The sequence below is a fragment of the Ascaphus truei genome, chromosome 1 (assembly GCF_040206685.1).
Source record: "Ascaphus truei isolate aAscTru1 chromosome 1, aAscTru1.hap1, whole genome shotgun sequence".
NCBI classification, from domain to species: Eukaryota; Metazoa; Chordata; class Amphibia; order Anura; family Ascaphidae; genus Ascaphus; species Ascaphus truei.
The window spans coordinates 441,317,637-441,331,549 of record NC_134483.1 but is presented as its reverse complement, the minus strand read 5'-3'; positions in this window follow the sequence as shown (position 1 = coordinate 441,331,549).

The following is a 13,913-nucleotide window of genomic DNA, read 5'->3' as shown; positions in this document are numbered from 1 at the left end:
TATATACACAATGAGAGGCTAACTTTATATGCCTCTCGAGTAAGATGAATTGAGTGAGGCACATTAATATTAAAAGTGACAATACAGATAAACTCTGTCACTCTTTGTATTAATCCTCGTATGCTATGTCCATTTATTGTTTTTAGCCCTTGAATGTACTACTTCATTATAAGAAATCTTTTGAATTTCTTATATTATATCTTTTTAATATGTGCACATTTCTGCATACAGATCTATAACTTTGGTCTCCGGATCTCTGAATTTTATTATGTCTGCCATTAAAAGTCAATATGTCACATAAAAGTAACCCAGAATGCAATGAAGGAACTGTTTTTCTCTTTCGAAATATATAACCGCTATTCACTATACTGCAATAGTGACGATTGGAGGGCTCCTATTGACTTCAGTGGGAGTTTCCGTGCGAGTGCCACGATCAGTACTATTGCAGTTTAATGAATAACCTCCAAAGTACCTTTAAAAAGCAGCGCCTGGTTTCAATCTATTATAAAGCTGATAAACCCTGGGGCAAAGCTTTTTGGATCTCATTAAAGAAATATGGATACAATAGGTATCCACTAAAACAATAGAGAGCAAAGAATGGCTGCGCACACATGCTGTTTTGCACTGGAAGGCTGGCATCGTGCTCAGTAGAAAAAAGGTTTACCGTTTACAAGAAGAACACCAGAGGGGCTTCAGTTACCGGCAGAGGAGAAGAAGTATAATGAAAACAAGATACATATTACTCCATTAGGAAACAAAACACAAAGGACCCCCAGAAGGGTCAAGAACCGTCCCTTAGGTATTGCACTAATTACTATTGTAATAAAGTATCAACAAATCTATAAAGACGCAAATATCATAAATTCTAACTTAGAATGTAGGATATTTGCATCTTTATAAATGTACTGATACTTTATTACAATAGTAGTTAGTGCACTACTTAAGGGACTGTTCTTGACATTCTGGGGGTCTTTGAGTTTTGTACACTCATTCCTGTAGGTGCACCTACTTGTAGATTGAAATAGTAGGTTGAGAGAGGGGCTTATTTTTGCTTTAGAGTTTACTCCATTAGGACACTTAGATAGACCGACATTTCTGTCCCGAGAGGGACCTTCTTCCCCCTGGAGACTGAAACGTTGGGCTATCCAAGTGGCCTAATGGAATAATAAATATCTTGTTTTCATTATACTCTTTGTCCTGTGCCGGTAATTGAACCACCTCTAATGCAATAGGAAAATGTCTCTGTAAAATAAACACATTTGTCTTTATAAGTGGTGATAAACATTATAGAGTAGAAGCGAGGCAATATAATGTTTTAGATATCTGTGTCAGCTGCTCAAAGAGTGAATGTAATAAAAAGTTAAATAATAAGACAGAAACTGAATGCAGTGGATTATCCAAAAACAAAAGTGAAAGCACTTACTCCTGATGGAAAGTGTCCAACCCGATCAACAGGTGAGAAAGGGAATATACATAAGAATTTATTTCAAAACCTAAACACATCTACCGTATCTCCAAGTCACAAGCTCAAATAAAGAAGTACAAACTACAGGTATGTATCTATGTATCTATGTATGTATATTTTTATTTATATAGCGCCACCCACATGCATAGAGCTTCACAGCAGAAATACATGTGGCATAATAGAAATAAACACTTCAACATCAAAATAGACATTAGGAAAAGGAGCCCCTGCACAGAAGAGCTTACAATCTAAGTGGTAAGTAGAGAGAACATACAGAGACAATGAGAGGGTGTTATGGTAAGGGCATCTGCAAGGGGTCATGGTTATTGCATATTAGATGTATAGTATCAGCCAACAGAGCTACCCAAATGCTTCATTTAAAAGACAAGTTTTAAGATGGGCTTTAAAGGTGGGGAGAGAGGGTGCTAGTTGGATATTGAGGGGTAGGGGTTCCCAGAGGTTTGGGGCAGTGAGTGAGACAGGTTTTAAGTGGGAGAGAGATTTTGATACTAAAGAGGTAGACAGAAGACATCCCTGAGCAGAACGTAAAAGTGCGGCAGGTGTATAGCGAGAAATTAGGGATTATATTAGAATGTGTGTAGCCTTGAAAGTGAGGAGGAGAATTTAGTAAGTAATATGGGATTTAATAGGAAGCCAGTCACTCTAATGGCAAACACCACAAATTTACAACTTGCAAACAACTACCCAAATTTCTACTCATACTATTACTCTCTTTAGCAGGTGATATTGAACCTAACCCAGGTCCTCCCATTTCAGCTCTGTCCCATGCCCCTGAGAATTCCACCTTTAAATTCCAAAAAGGGCTATCTGTCGCCCATATAAATATCCGGAGCCTGCTGCCCAAACTGGACGTACTAAGGGCATGGTGCCTTATGCATAAACCCAAAGCCATGATTCTTACAGAAACATGGCTAACCCCTAAAATCCCTGATGCAAATATCACCATTCAGAGATACTCCATTTTTAGGAGAGATAGGTCAAAGAGAGGAGGAGGTTTGTTATTTTATATTGCTGAACACCTTACAATTTACACTGTTAAATTGCCCCCCAAGCCCACCCTCTTTTGAAATTCTAGTTGGCAGAATATGCCTCCCCTTTTCTAAGCCAATCTTGCTCGCTGGCATCTACCGCCCCCCTAAAGCCCCTATACAATCCCTGACTGATATCACCCAGTTTCTTGGCTCCATTTCCTCTCTGAATGAGAAGAGTGAGCTGCTAGTTCTTGGGGATTTCAACTTCAATTGGCTTGACCTTAAAAACCACAAAATCCAGATACAACTCAAGTCACTTAACCTATCACAACTCATTTCCCAACCCACACGGATAAACCTGAAATCGCATAACCATTCCTTGCTAGACTGGATTCTCTCCTCAAACCCCAGCAGAATCCAATCCTCTGGCATCCTTCCTGATATTTTCAGTGACCTATGTACTGTGTAAGGAAAATTAAACCGCCCCATTCAAGCCCTAAAGTTCTCCTCACTAGAACATTTAAAAACTTTAACCCACAACAGTTTCTGGATGACCTTACCAACTGCCCATGGCACAGAATCGATTTAATTACCGACCCTGATTCTGCACTCGACTATTTCCAATCCGAGTTCTTAAAACTCTGCGATACCCATGCTCCACTATGCAAAATAAGGGTACGGGGGGCCCACCTTCCGTGGGTTACAACTGACCTTATTGCACTCTACCAGCTCAGGGATACCTTGTGGAAAAGCTACAAAGTAACAGGCACTACCAAGGATCTCAATTACTACAGATGCCTGCGGAACATGTGCACAAGGCAAACAAGGCACGCAAAAGCACAATATTACTCTGACAATCTCCACCAAAATACATCAAACCCAGCTAACTTCTGGAAGGTTATCAACAATATATTCCAGCCTCCTAACCATCAACAACCAAGTAATATCACTAAGGGGGATATTACTCTGACAAACCCCACTGACATTGCAAATGCATTCAATGATTACTTTGTGGGGTGTGCCACTAACTTATTAGCGAAACGCAGCCCAAACCACAAACCTGAATCTCATCCTGGGAGTACCCACATAGCCCCACCGCCTCCCAACACTGCCCACACAAGTTTCAATTTGGCCCAGTATCTGAAGAGTAGATTACACAAGCGCTCCTCAAACTAAAACTAAGCAGCCAATGTGGACCTGACTTACTACAATCTAGGTTCCTACGACTTGGTGCCCCAGCCATTGCCAAACCAATTGCTTCCATAGTCAACTCTATCCTGTCTGCAGGCCATATCCCTAAGACCTGGAAAACTGCCAGAGTTGTCCCAATCTTCAAAAGTGGGGACAAAAACACGGTCTCAAACTACAGGCCAATCTCACTTCTCCCAATTCTATCCAAAGTCATGGAAAAATGTGTCCACTCCCAATTAAGCGATTACTATATCAAGACAAATATCCCTAGCCAATTCCAATCTGGCTTTCGTCCCAAACACTCCACCGTAACTACCCTGCTAAAAGTTTGCAATGAAATCCAGTGTGGAATGAAACGGGGACATCTCACTGGTGCAGTATTCCTAGATTTTGCAAAGGCTTTTGACACAGTTGATCATGTTATCCTGCTTAACAAACTCCAGTGCTCTGGAATAGGGAAGCATGCTTTAAACTGGTTTCAGTCCTATCTATCAGGAAGATCCCAACATGTGTCCATCTCAGGCTCTAACTCCAACCCCCTGGATATCACCTGTGGTGTCCCGCAAGGCACTGTTCTGGGCCCCCTACTCTTCTCAGTGTTCATTAATGATCTTCCCACAGCTTGTAAGGAAGCCTCAATACACATGTATGCAGATGACACAATCCTATATGCACACAGCCATAGCCTCTCTGACCTTCAACACATACTTCAGTCTGACTTTTTGAGACTCGAAAACTGGATTTCCCAAAACAAACTGTTTTTAAACACTGACACGACTGTAACAATGGTATTTGGGACCAAGACTAAATTTTTAAAGCTTCCAGCGACTGAGCTCCTGAATAGAACCAATGCTAACACCACCCTAACCCCTGTCACTAGTTTTAAATACCTGGGCTTATGGTTTGACTCCCACTTAACATTCGGAATGCACATTGATACCCTGACAACCAAGACCTATGCCAAACTAGGGGTACTTTACAGGAACAAAGCCTCCCTAAGTCTCCTGGTCAGAAAGCGTATCGCACAGCAGATGCTAATGCCAATTATTAACTATGGGGACATGGTATACGGCTCGGCACCTCAAACCCACCTTAGCAAACTTGACACCCTCTACAATTCAATTAGTCGTTTTGTTCTCCAATGCAACTACAACACACATCACTGCGAAATGCTCAAAGAACTAGATTGGTCATCACTAGAGTCTAGGCACAAAGTACATCTTTCCTGTCTTGCTTTTAAATACTTTCTGGGCAAGCTACCCAGCTACCCGAACAAGCTCCTCACCCCTACCACATGCAGCACCTATCACCTGAGATCAGACTCCAAAAGACTGTTCATGGTCCCAAGGCTCAACAAAGTATCCGGTCGGTCCTCCTTCTCTTACCATGCACCCCAAAACTGGAACAACCTACCAGAGACTCTCACATCCACCACCAGTTTAAGTTCTTTCAAATCTAAGGCTGTCTCACATTTTAACCTGGTCTGTAACTGTTTCATACGCCTATAATATATATTTTCTTTAACTGTGCACGCAATGTCTTGTATATAATGTATACCCTGTTCATTTATGTAACTGTATTTGTAACCATGTATTATTTGTCTTAACTCTGTGCCCAGGACATACTTGAAAACGAGAGATAACTCTCAATGTATTACTTCATGGCAAAATATTTTATAAATAAATAAATAAATAATACATTTTAGCAGGAGAGACACTGAGACAGATTTAAGAGCGAGTAAGGTGATTCTGGCAGCTGTGTTAAGGATAGATTGTAAGGGAGATATGTGAGAGGCAGGAAGGCCGGACAGCAGGAGGTTGCAATAGACAAGAGAGAATAAGGGCATGTGTTGGAGCAGGGGTGTGCAAACTGGGGGGGTGCCCCCCATGGGGGCGCAAGATTCTCGGGGGGGGGGGGGGGCGCGGCGCTTGCAAAGGCCTTGCGCTCTTTCCGAAGGTATTTAAATTAAATGCAATAATCTCCGGTGGCTTCGAACAACACGTCACCATGGCAACGCGGCGTCATATGACGTCGTGACATCAGAAAAGCCAGATACAAGGTAAGAGGGGTGTGGCGCAAGCAGGGGGGGAGAGCTCGCAAGGGGGCGCAGAAGGAAAACCTCTGTGCTACAGTTTTAGCAGTAGCGCAACAGGAGGAAAGGCCATATCTTTGCAATGTTATGATTGAAAAAACAACAGGTTTTAGCTACATTGTGAATGTGAGAAGAGTATGTGAGAGAAGAATCAAACGAGACATCTAAGCAGCGTACTTGTGATACTGGATGTATGATAGTGCTGCTAACAGTAACGCAGAAGGAGGTAGTAGGGCCATGTTTCGGAGGAAGTGTGAGGGGCTCCGTCTTTGACACGTTAACTTGGAGGTGGTGGATTGCCATCCAGGATGATATAGCGGAGAGAACTGCAGAGACTTTAGGCTTTGATTATACCAGATGCCGCTGAGCGGCAGCGCGATCAAGTGATGTCATCCACACGCTGCCGCTGAGCGGCATCTTGACCAGGCAGGGGGGGAGAGGAGAGAAGCAGAGGAGGCAGGGAGGCGTGGCCATGAGCGGTTCACCCTCATTGGCTGAACCGCTCACATGACACGGCCGTCGCCTGCCCAAAACAAATTCCTCTGTCTCCTCTCCAGTCTGCCGCCTTGCAGTTCAAGGCGGCGCACACGTCACTCGAGGTATGTTTACCTCAATTGGATCAATGTGTTTTGTCTTTGCACTGCTGGCGTTTTTTAGTATAATCACAGCCTAAGTCTGTACAGCAAGTATAAGCAGGGGTGAGCTGGCAAAGAGGGCGAGGGGGAAATTCCCTCCGGGGCCTTTCAAAATTGAACATTTCAAACCTAAGAGGAGGAGAGAAGGATCTCTGTACAGCAGCTCACCGGCTCTGTCCATTAGGTGGCGCTGCAGAACTCATTGCAACTCTACTCCGGGGTTGGCTCCTCTCATCTACAGTGTGCTGGCAATGGGAAGTTAAGTGTGTGTGTGTACAAAATTGTGTGTACACGTGTGTGTGTATATGTACACGTGTGTTTGCGCAAATTTGTGTGTGTGTGTATACAAGCGGGTATATGTGCATATATGTGTATATATGATGTGTGTATAGATGTACATATGGTGTGTGTGGCTGTGTGTGTGTGTGCGCATTGACTGCTGCTGAGAGTGCTTCAAAGTCAATTTTGTTTGTCTCCCCAAGCGCCAAGCTTGGGAGAGCGTACGCCCCCAGTTTATGTACCAATCACAACACACACAGACCCAGACACAACACACAATCAATCACAACCAACACAAACTCAATCCCAACACACACCCAGACACAAAACACAATCAATCACAACCAACAAAAACACACACACATACTCAATCACAACACACACAATCACAACCAACACTCAATCAAAACACACAGACACAAACACAATCACCACCAACACAGACACAACACACAATCACAACCAACACACACAAACACAATTACAATCAACACAGACAACACACACACACACACTCAACCACAACACGCTCAATCACAACCAACACAGACACAACACACACAACACAGACACACAATCACAACACAGCACAATCACAACCAACACAGACAACACACACTCAATCACAACACACACTCAATCACAACACAGACACACACACACTCAATTACAACCAACACAGACACAACACACACAACACAGACACACACAACACACACTCAATCACAAACAACACACACTCAATAATAACACACCACAATCACAACCAACACAGACAACACACACTCAATCACAACACACACTCAATCACAACACACACACCACACACTCATATCACAACACACACTCAATCACAATCCCCCTCCAGGTTAAAGTACTAGTACTGTACTGCATGCTCCAGCCCCCCATGCTGCTGAAAACTGGAGCGGGTAAACAAACAGGAAGAGAAGGAGGGCTTGTGTCTGTGTGCAGAGAGAAGCCCCGTCCCCTCTGCAAGCACAGGGAAGCAGCACGGAGCTTGAGCTGCTTGGCTGCCTGTGCACTGCTCTGCCTGCCCCCAGGTTTCCCCGCACAGCCTGCGCTCCCCCTAAATAATTTGGCACCCCCCCAAGGGGGCACACCCCCCAGTTTGCGCACCGATGCTCTACAGGCCTCAGTTAGCTGTTAAATGTTAAAGTTCATGACAGTACAATCAGAAAAAGACTGAACAAGTATGGTTTGTTTGGAAGGTTTGCCAGGAGAAAGCCTCTTCTCTCTAAAAAGAATATGGTAGCACGGCTTAGGTTTGCAAAGTTGCATCTGAACAAACCACAAGACTTCTGGAACAATGTCCTTTGGACAGACGAGACCAAAGTGGAGATGTTTGGCCATAATGCACAGCGCCACATTTGGCGAAAACCAAACACAGCATATCAGCACAAACACCTCATACCAACTGTCAAGCACGGTGGTGGAGGGGTGATGATTTGGGCTTGTTTTGCAGCCACAGGACCTGGGAACCTTGCAGTCATTGAGTCGACCATGAACTCCTCTGTATACCAAAGTATTCTAGGGTTAAGTGTGAGGCCATCTGTCCGACAGCTAAAGCTTGGCCGAAATTGGGTCATGCAACAGGACAATGACCCCAAGCACACCAGCAAATCTACAACAGAATGGCTGAAAAAGAAAAGAATAAAGGTGTTGCAATGGCCCAGTCAAACTCAGCCCTCAACCTGATTGAAATGCTGTGGCTGGACCTTAAGAGAGCTGTGCATAAACAAATGCCCACAATCCTCAATGAACTAAAGCAACGTTGTAAAGAAGAGTGGGCCAAAATTCCTCCACAACGTTGTGAGAGACTAATAAAGTCATACAGAAAATGATTATTTCAAGTTATTGCTGCTAAAGGTGGTTCTACAAGCTATTAAATCATAAGGTATACTTAGTTTGACACACATGGCTTCTCTATTTTGGATTTTTTTTGTTAAATAAATCATGACACGGTGTAATATGTCATGTATTGTTGTTCATCTGAGGTTGTATTTACCTAATTTTAAGACCTGCTAAGGAACAGATTGTTATTATATCCTGATATGTAAAACCATAGAATTCAAAGAGGGTGTACTTTCTTTTTCACACCACTGTATATATAGTATCTATCTATCAGAGTCCCCTACCTTGCCTCTGTTGCAGGGAACTGCTCAGCTGGTTTGTTCTGTGTTCAGTAACAAAGAGTAAATGCTGCACACCACAGTATGATAAAGAGTGATACAATTACCGGTGCTCCCATCAATGTACGATCGGCTGCGTCCAATACACGGCATACAAAAAGGAATGAAGATGGGGCACACGGATTTCCAAAATAAAGAGATTTATTAAAGCATACACAATATGCTTTAATAAATCTCTTTATTTTGGAAATCCGTGTGCCCCATCTTCATTCCTTTTTGTTCTGTGTGCAGAGCTGATCGGGGAGAGTGGCGGTGGCCATCTTGGGCATTTCCAAACTACCATTCCCAGAAGCCTCGGTTGGGTCACATGGGCCGTCTCAGCTAATCAGGCGGGAGTGGCCATAAAAGAAACTCATGATAGCCTCCACGTTGCAGGAAACACACGGGCAGTCTTGCAGGAGCCGCCACAGAGGATGGACGCATACAGGGAGCCAGTAAGCCCCTGGACTACGCCTTAACTCTGCCCCAAGGCCCCAGTTAGGCCCCGATCCCCACATAGTGGAGTATTGTAGGGAAGGCCCCAGATTGGGATACTCCCATTAGACCTGTAGCAGCCCTACTGCATTGGTGGACGGACGTCCACGCGGCGATCTGCGGCCTGGGACCAGACTGCAAGTTCAGGGACATTTTGTGTGAGACACTCCGGCTGGAGCTCACACCACTAGGAGGACCGGGAGCTTAGGCGGGAGGGGAATTGCTGTCGGAGGCCCCGCTGCGTGGGACTTGCTTCAACACACGTCCACAAGCTGCACATGGGTACTGGAGTATCCAGAAAGGTACCCAACGTGCACCATCATGCAAGGGGGGGGGGTAGCGCTGCCTTTGGACATATAACTGGGGAAGGTAATGTTATTGGACACAGGTGCACAGGCACCTCAGGGTTATCTGAGGCTAGCTACCCGAAGGGAATGTGTGTTATAATTTGTGTGTGTTATTGTTGCATTGCGTTTAGTAAATATGAGTTAAATGATACCTTGGTGTGATGGTATTATTATTATTTTATTGTGCTGTTGCTGTTGTTGCCCACGGAGGACAAGGACGGGGATAAGAATGAGGACAGCCTTCATCCTGGCAGGGGTAAGTGCCAGTTTAATTTACTATATATATATATATATATATATATATATATATATATATATATATATATATATATGAAAAAGAAGCGCATAACTCTGTATGACAATTGAATAGGGGTTAAAAGAGATAGTCACCAGGACACAAGGGGAGAGTAACACCTTGCATTAGAGATATAATTCTCTGCAAAAGTGACATCATCAAATCTGAGCGGAAATCGGGTCCAGTGTCAGTCCATGGAGGGCTGGCCGCCTGGTATGATTGAAGAGAGCCCCAGGGTAAGCCGTCTCTAATGGTGTGGGTCTGTAGAGAGAGTCCACGATTGCCCCAATGCAGGCATGCGCGACACACATCCAGGAGCAGCTTGTGTCCAAACAGCAGCCGCCGGTTCCACAGTAAAATTTCCCTCGCGCACTGTCTCCATCTCTGATTGGTGTACATAAATCACGTCAGCAACGTCCCGATGTGTTTCGTCACGTAAGTGACTTCTTCAGGAGAGATTGGCTGACTTAACATAAACTCAATGCTTCCCTGTGAATGTATATACATACATATACACACACACTTGGGTATAATCATCCCCCATCGCTTAAAAAGAAACACGTAGGTTTAATTCCCTGGACTTGGACACGTGACCAGATTCCAAAAGCCAGTGAAGGCAGTACAGCACAGCATTCTAGGCTGTGATCACTTGGAACAGCTGCAGCACTGCCCAGTAGCCACATCACTCCCTGACGTCACCAGGCTAAGATGGGGAAACAAGGAAGGTGAGGGCCGAGGGATGAGAAACGGCTTGGAAACCACACTCTGCTCTCCATCTGGAGTTCGGTATCCCTTTGCTGCACTCCGATCTCCTGCTGCCATTTATGATGATGTAGAATTAAATGATGTTGGTAAAATCACTGATATAGCTGAAGACTTTAAGAACATAGGAAATTCCTTCTTCATATCTCAGAACTGGGAGATGGCAACAAATAAATACAAAAAGGCTCACAGGTTATGCTATTGACCTGCTCCCTGGCACGACTCCTCCTCACGGACTTACATATCCTCTATCCAAGCCGGAAACTAAGGCCACGAGGGCATAAATAACAGATAATCTAAAGCATGGATTCATACGCAAGTCCAATTCACCTGCTTTTTCTTTGTGGCCAAGGACGGTTCCTTGAGACCATGTATTGATTATCAGGGTTTGAACAGGATCACCGTCAAAAAACGATACCCACTTCACCTGATCACCGAACTCTTTGACCATCAATGCGACGAAACTCGACCTAAGAAGAGCTTACAACATTATACGAATAAGGCAAGGTGACGAGTGAAAAACAGTTTCAACACATACAACGGACATTATGCGTACCAGGTGATGCCTTTCGGATTATGCAATGCCCCCGCAGTGTTCCATTTTTTTTTTAATGGAATTTTCAGAGACATGTTAAACTTCCATTATTGTCTACCTTAATTACAACCTCATCAACCCATCGAGCAACATTGTCAGCAGGTGAGGCTGTTTTTTCAGTGTCTCCTAGAGATCAATCTCTTCACCAAATTAGGGAAATGTGAATTTGAGATATCCAGGCTTTCCTTTCTTGGGTATGTCATCTCAGCTCAAAGTCTAGAAATGGATCATGCCAAGGTTTCTGCTATACTGAATAGGACGTTGACCAAGGGATTAAAACCTATCTAGAGGTTTCTTGGATTTTCAAGTTACTATAGACGCTTTATTCTGGACTTTTAAAAAAATTGGCGCATCCGCCACGGCTCTGACCAAGAAACTGGTGAATCATGTGAACTGGTCTACAGAAGCACAGGCAGCTTTTCTGAAGCTTACGAAGATTTTTTCCTCTGCACCTATCCTGAAGCACCCTGATCCTCTTCGTACCTTCATTGTGCAAGTCAACGAATCTGACGTTGGAACAGAGAAGCGAGTTTCAGGTTCAATTACATCCTTGTTCCATCTTCTCTAAGAAGTTCTCAGCTGCCAAATGCAAGTATGATGTGGGCAATCGAGAGCTATTAGTCGTGAAGATGGCCCTGGAAGAGTTGAGGCATCTTCTTGTGGGAACTTTGGTACCAGTCACGATTTTAACTGATCACAAAAATGTGGAATATGTTGAGGGGGCGCGCAGGTTGAACACTCGGCAGGCATGATGGACACTCTTTTTTAGCTGCTTCAACTATATTATTTTGTATCGACATGGATCTAAGAACAGGAAGACGGTTGCCCTTTCTCGCCAGTTCTCCGTAGAAAACAATGGACAACAACTTATGTGGATAAGGGTTCCATCATTCCTTCCTCTAAAATTATTTCTCTCTACCATCCTTCAGCACAACATAAAAACCCAGACCAAGTTACCTGTTGGGCTTTGTGTTCCTCAGACCAAGCTCTTCATTCCTTCATCTCTTCTGCAGGAAGTCTTACGATGGGAACACAAATCGAAGCTCGTTGGCCAGCCAGGGCTCCACAAAACTCTGGAGTTTATGGAGATAACTTTTTAGTGCCCCGAGTTAAAGACTGATGTCTGGGATTTTGTCTCAGCTTGCAGTGTCTGTGCCCGGAATAAAGTTCCTTCAACATTACATTGTGAGCTTCTGCAAACGCTGTCGATACCCTCCAGTCCATTGATGCACCTATCCATGGACTGTTTTAGCAGGAGCACCATCTTGACTTCACTACGCAATCCATTTTCAGAGCACTGCAATAGAGCTAGAATACAAGTACGCGGGGTCCCCGGTGATGCGTCAGGGGTCCGCCTCGAAGATGCACCACGTCCCTCACGGGACGTTGTGAGAGGCCCGTCCCTTGTAGAACAAAGATGTGGGGAAACACGCTCCCGGGATAATTTCCCCACCGGGTACGCCCCCAGAAGCACAGTACGTCATACTTGGTGCACGGGTTGCCCCAGAGCCTGAAAAGTCCCTTCCCAGAAACACAGTCTATGTGTATTGATTCCCAAGGGTCCTCACGGTACGTTGTGAAGGCCCTGCCCCATGTTCAAAATGATGCGCTCCCCGGTGACGCCTCGGGTGCTCCCCAACTCGCACAGTTCATTGTGCACAGGTGTATAGGGTTCCTCACGGTGCGTAGCAAGGGTTGTCTTGTCCCTGTCTTGGACTATGATGAAGGGTACCCCCGCTCCCCGGTACCATACTCTCGGGGTGTGCCCCAACAAAGTCTCTTTGGTAAGGCCTTAGGCAGCCACCTCCCCGGTGACACCTCGAGGAGACTCCTCCCTTCCTTGACATGAACTGGGTGCCTGGGGTCCCTGGGGTAGCATCAGGGGCCCGGCCCCGGCCTCGTGGTATTACCGTCAGCTGCCAGTGCAAAAGTCTCTAACGCCTGCTCATCTCAGCAGCGCCTCAATTTGTATCACATGTTCCCCCCCAACCTCTCTGGGAGATCTTGTCATGGCTATTGCTACGGAAAGTGTTGATTACCTTTGAGGTACAGGAGAGCTGAGGTACACGCGATGTAGTGGGGAAGACAGGCAGACTTTTGGGAATTCCTCTGGTTCTTTGCTTCTTGGTGACAGCGCCTGTAGACATTGGGATCTTCAGCAAGGCTGAAGGCGGTCCTTGCTATGACAGTCCTTACTCCTAATACCTCCCTCTACACAAACTGCCACAGAGCCAGAAGTATAAATGATTAGAGGCTAAAGCAGTCAAATTCCGGGCATTATTGAAATTCCTGCCCTCTGATTGGTTAAAATTCCGGGCATTATCCAATCAGTAATGCCCGGAAATTTAGCTGCTTGTAAAGTGTTGATTTCAATGTGATTATTTTCAGCCAATCAGCTTTCAGATGAGCTGAGACAGGGCAGGGGATTGGTCTAAAAGTAGGAATAGCTCTGAGACAGGGCAGGGGATTGGTTAATAAGTATCAGCCACGGGTTGACTCCTCCCCCTTGCTCGTGAACTGAGAAGATTCAGTTGAATTGGTGGGGTGGGGGAGAGAGAGTCTGCAAAGCAAGTGAG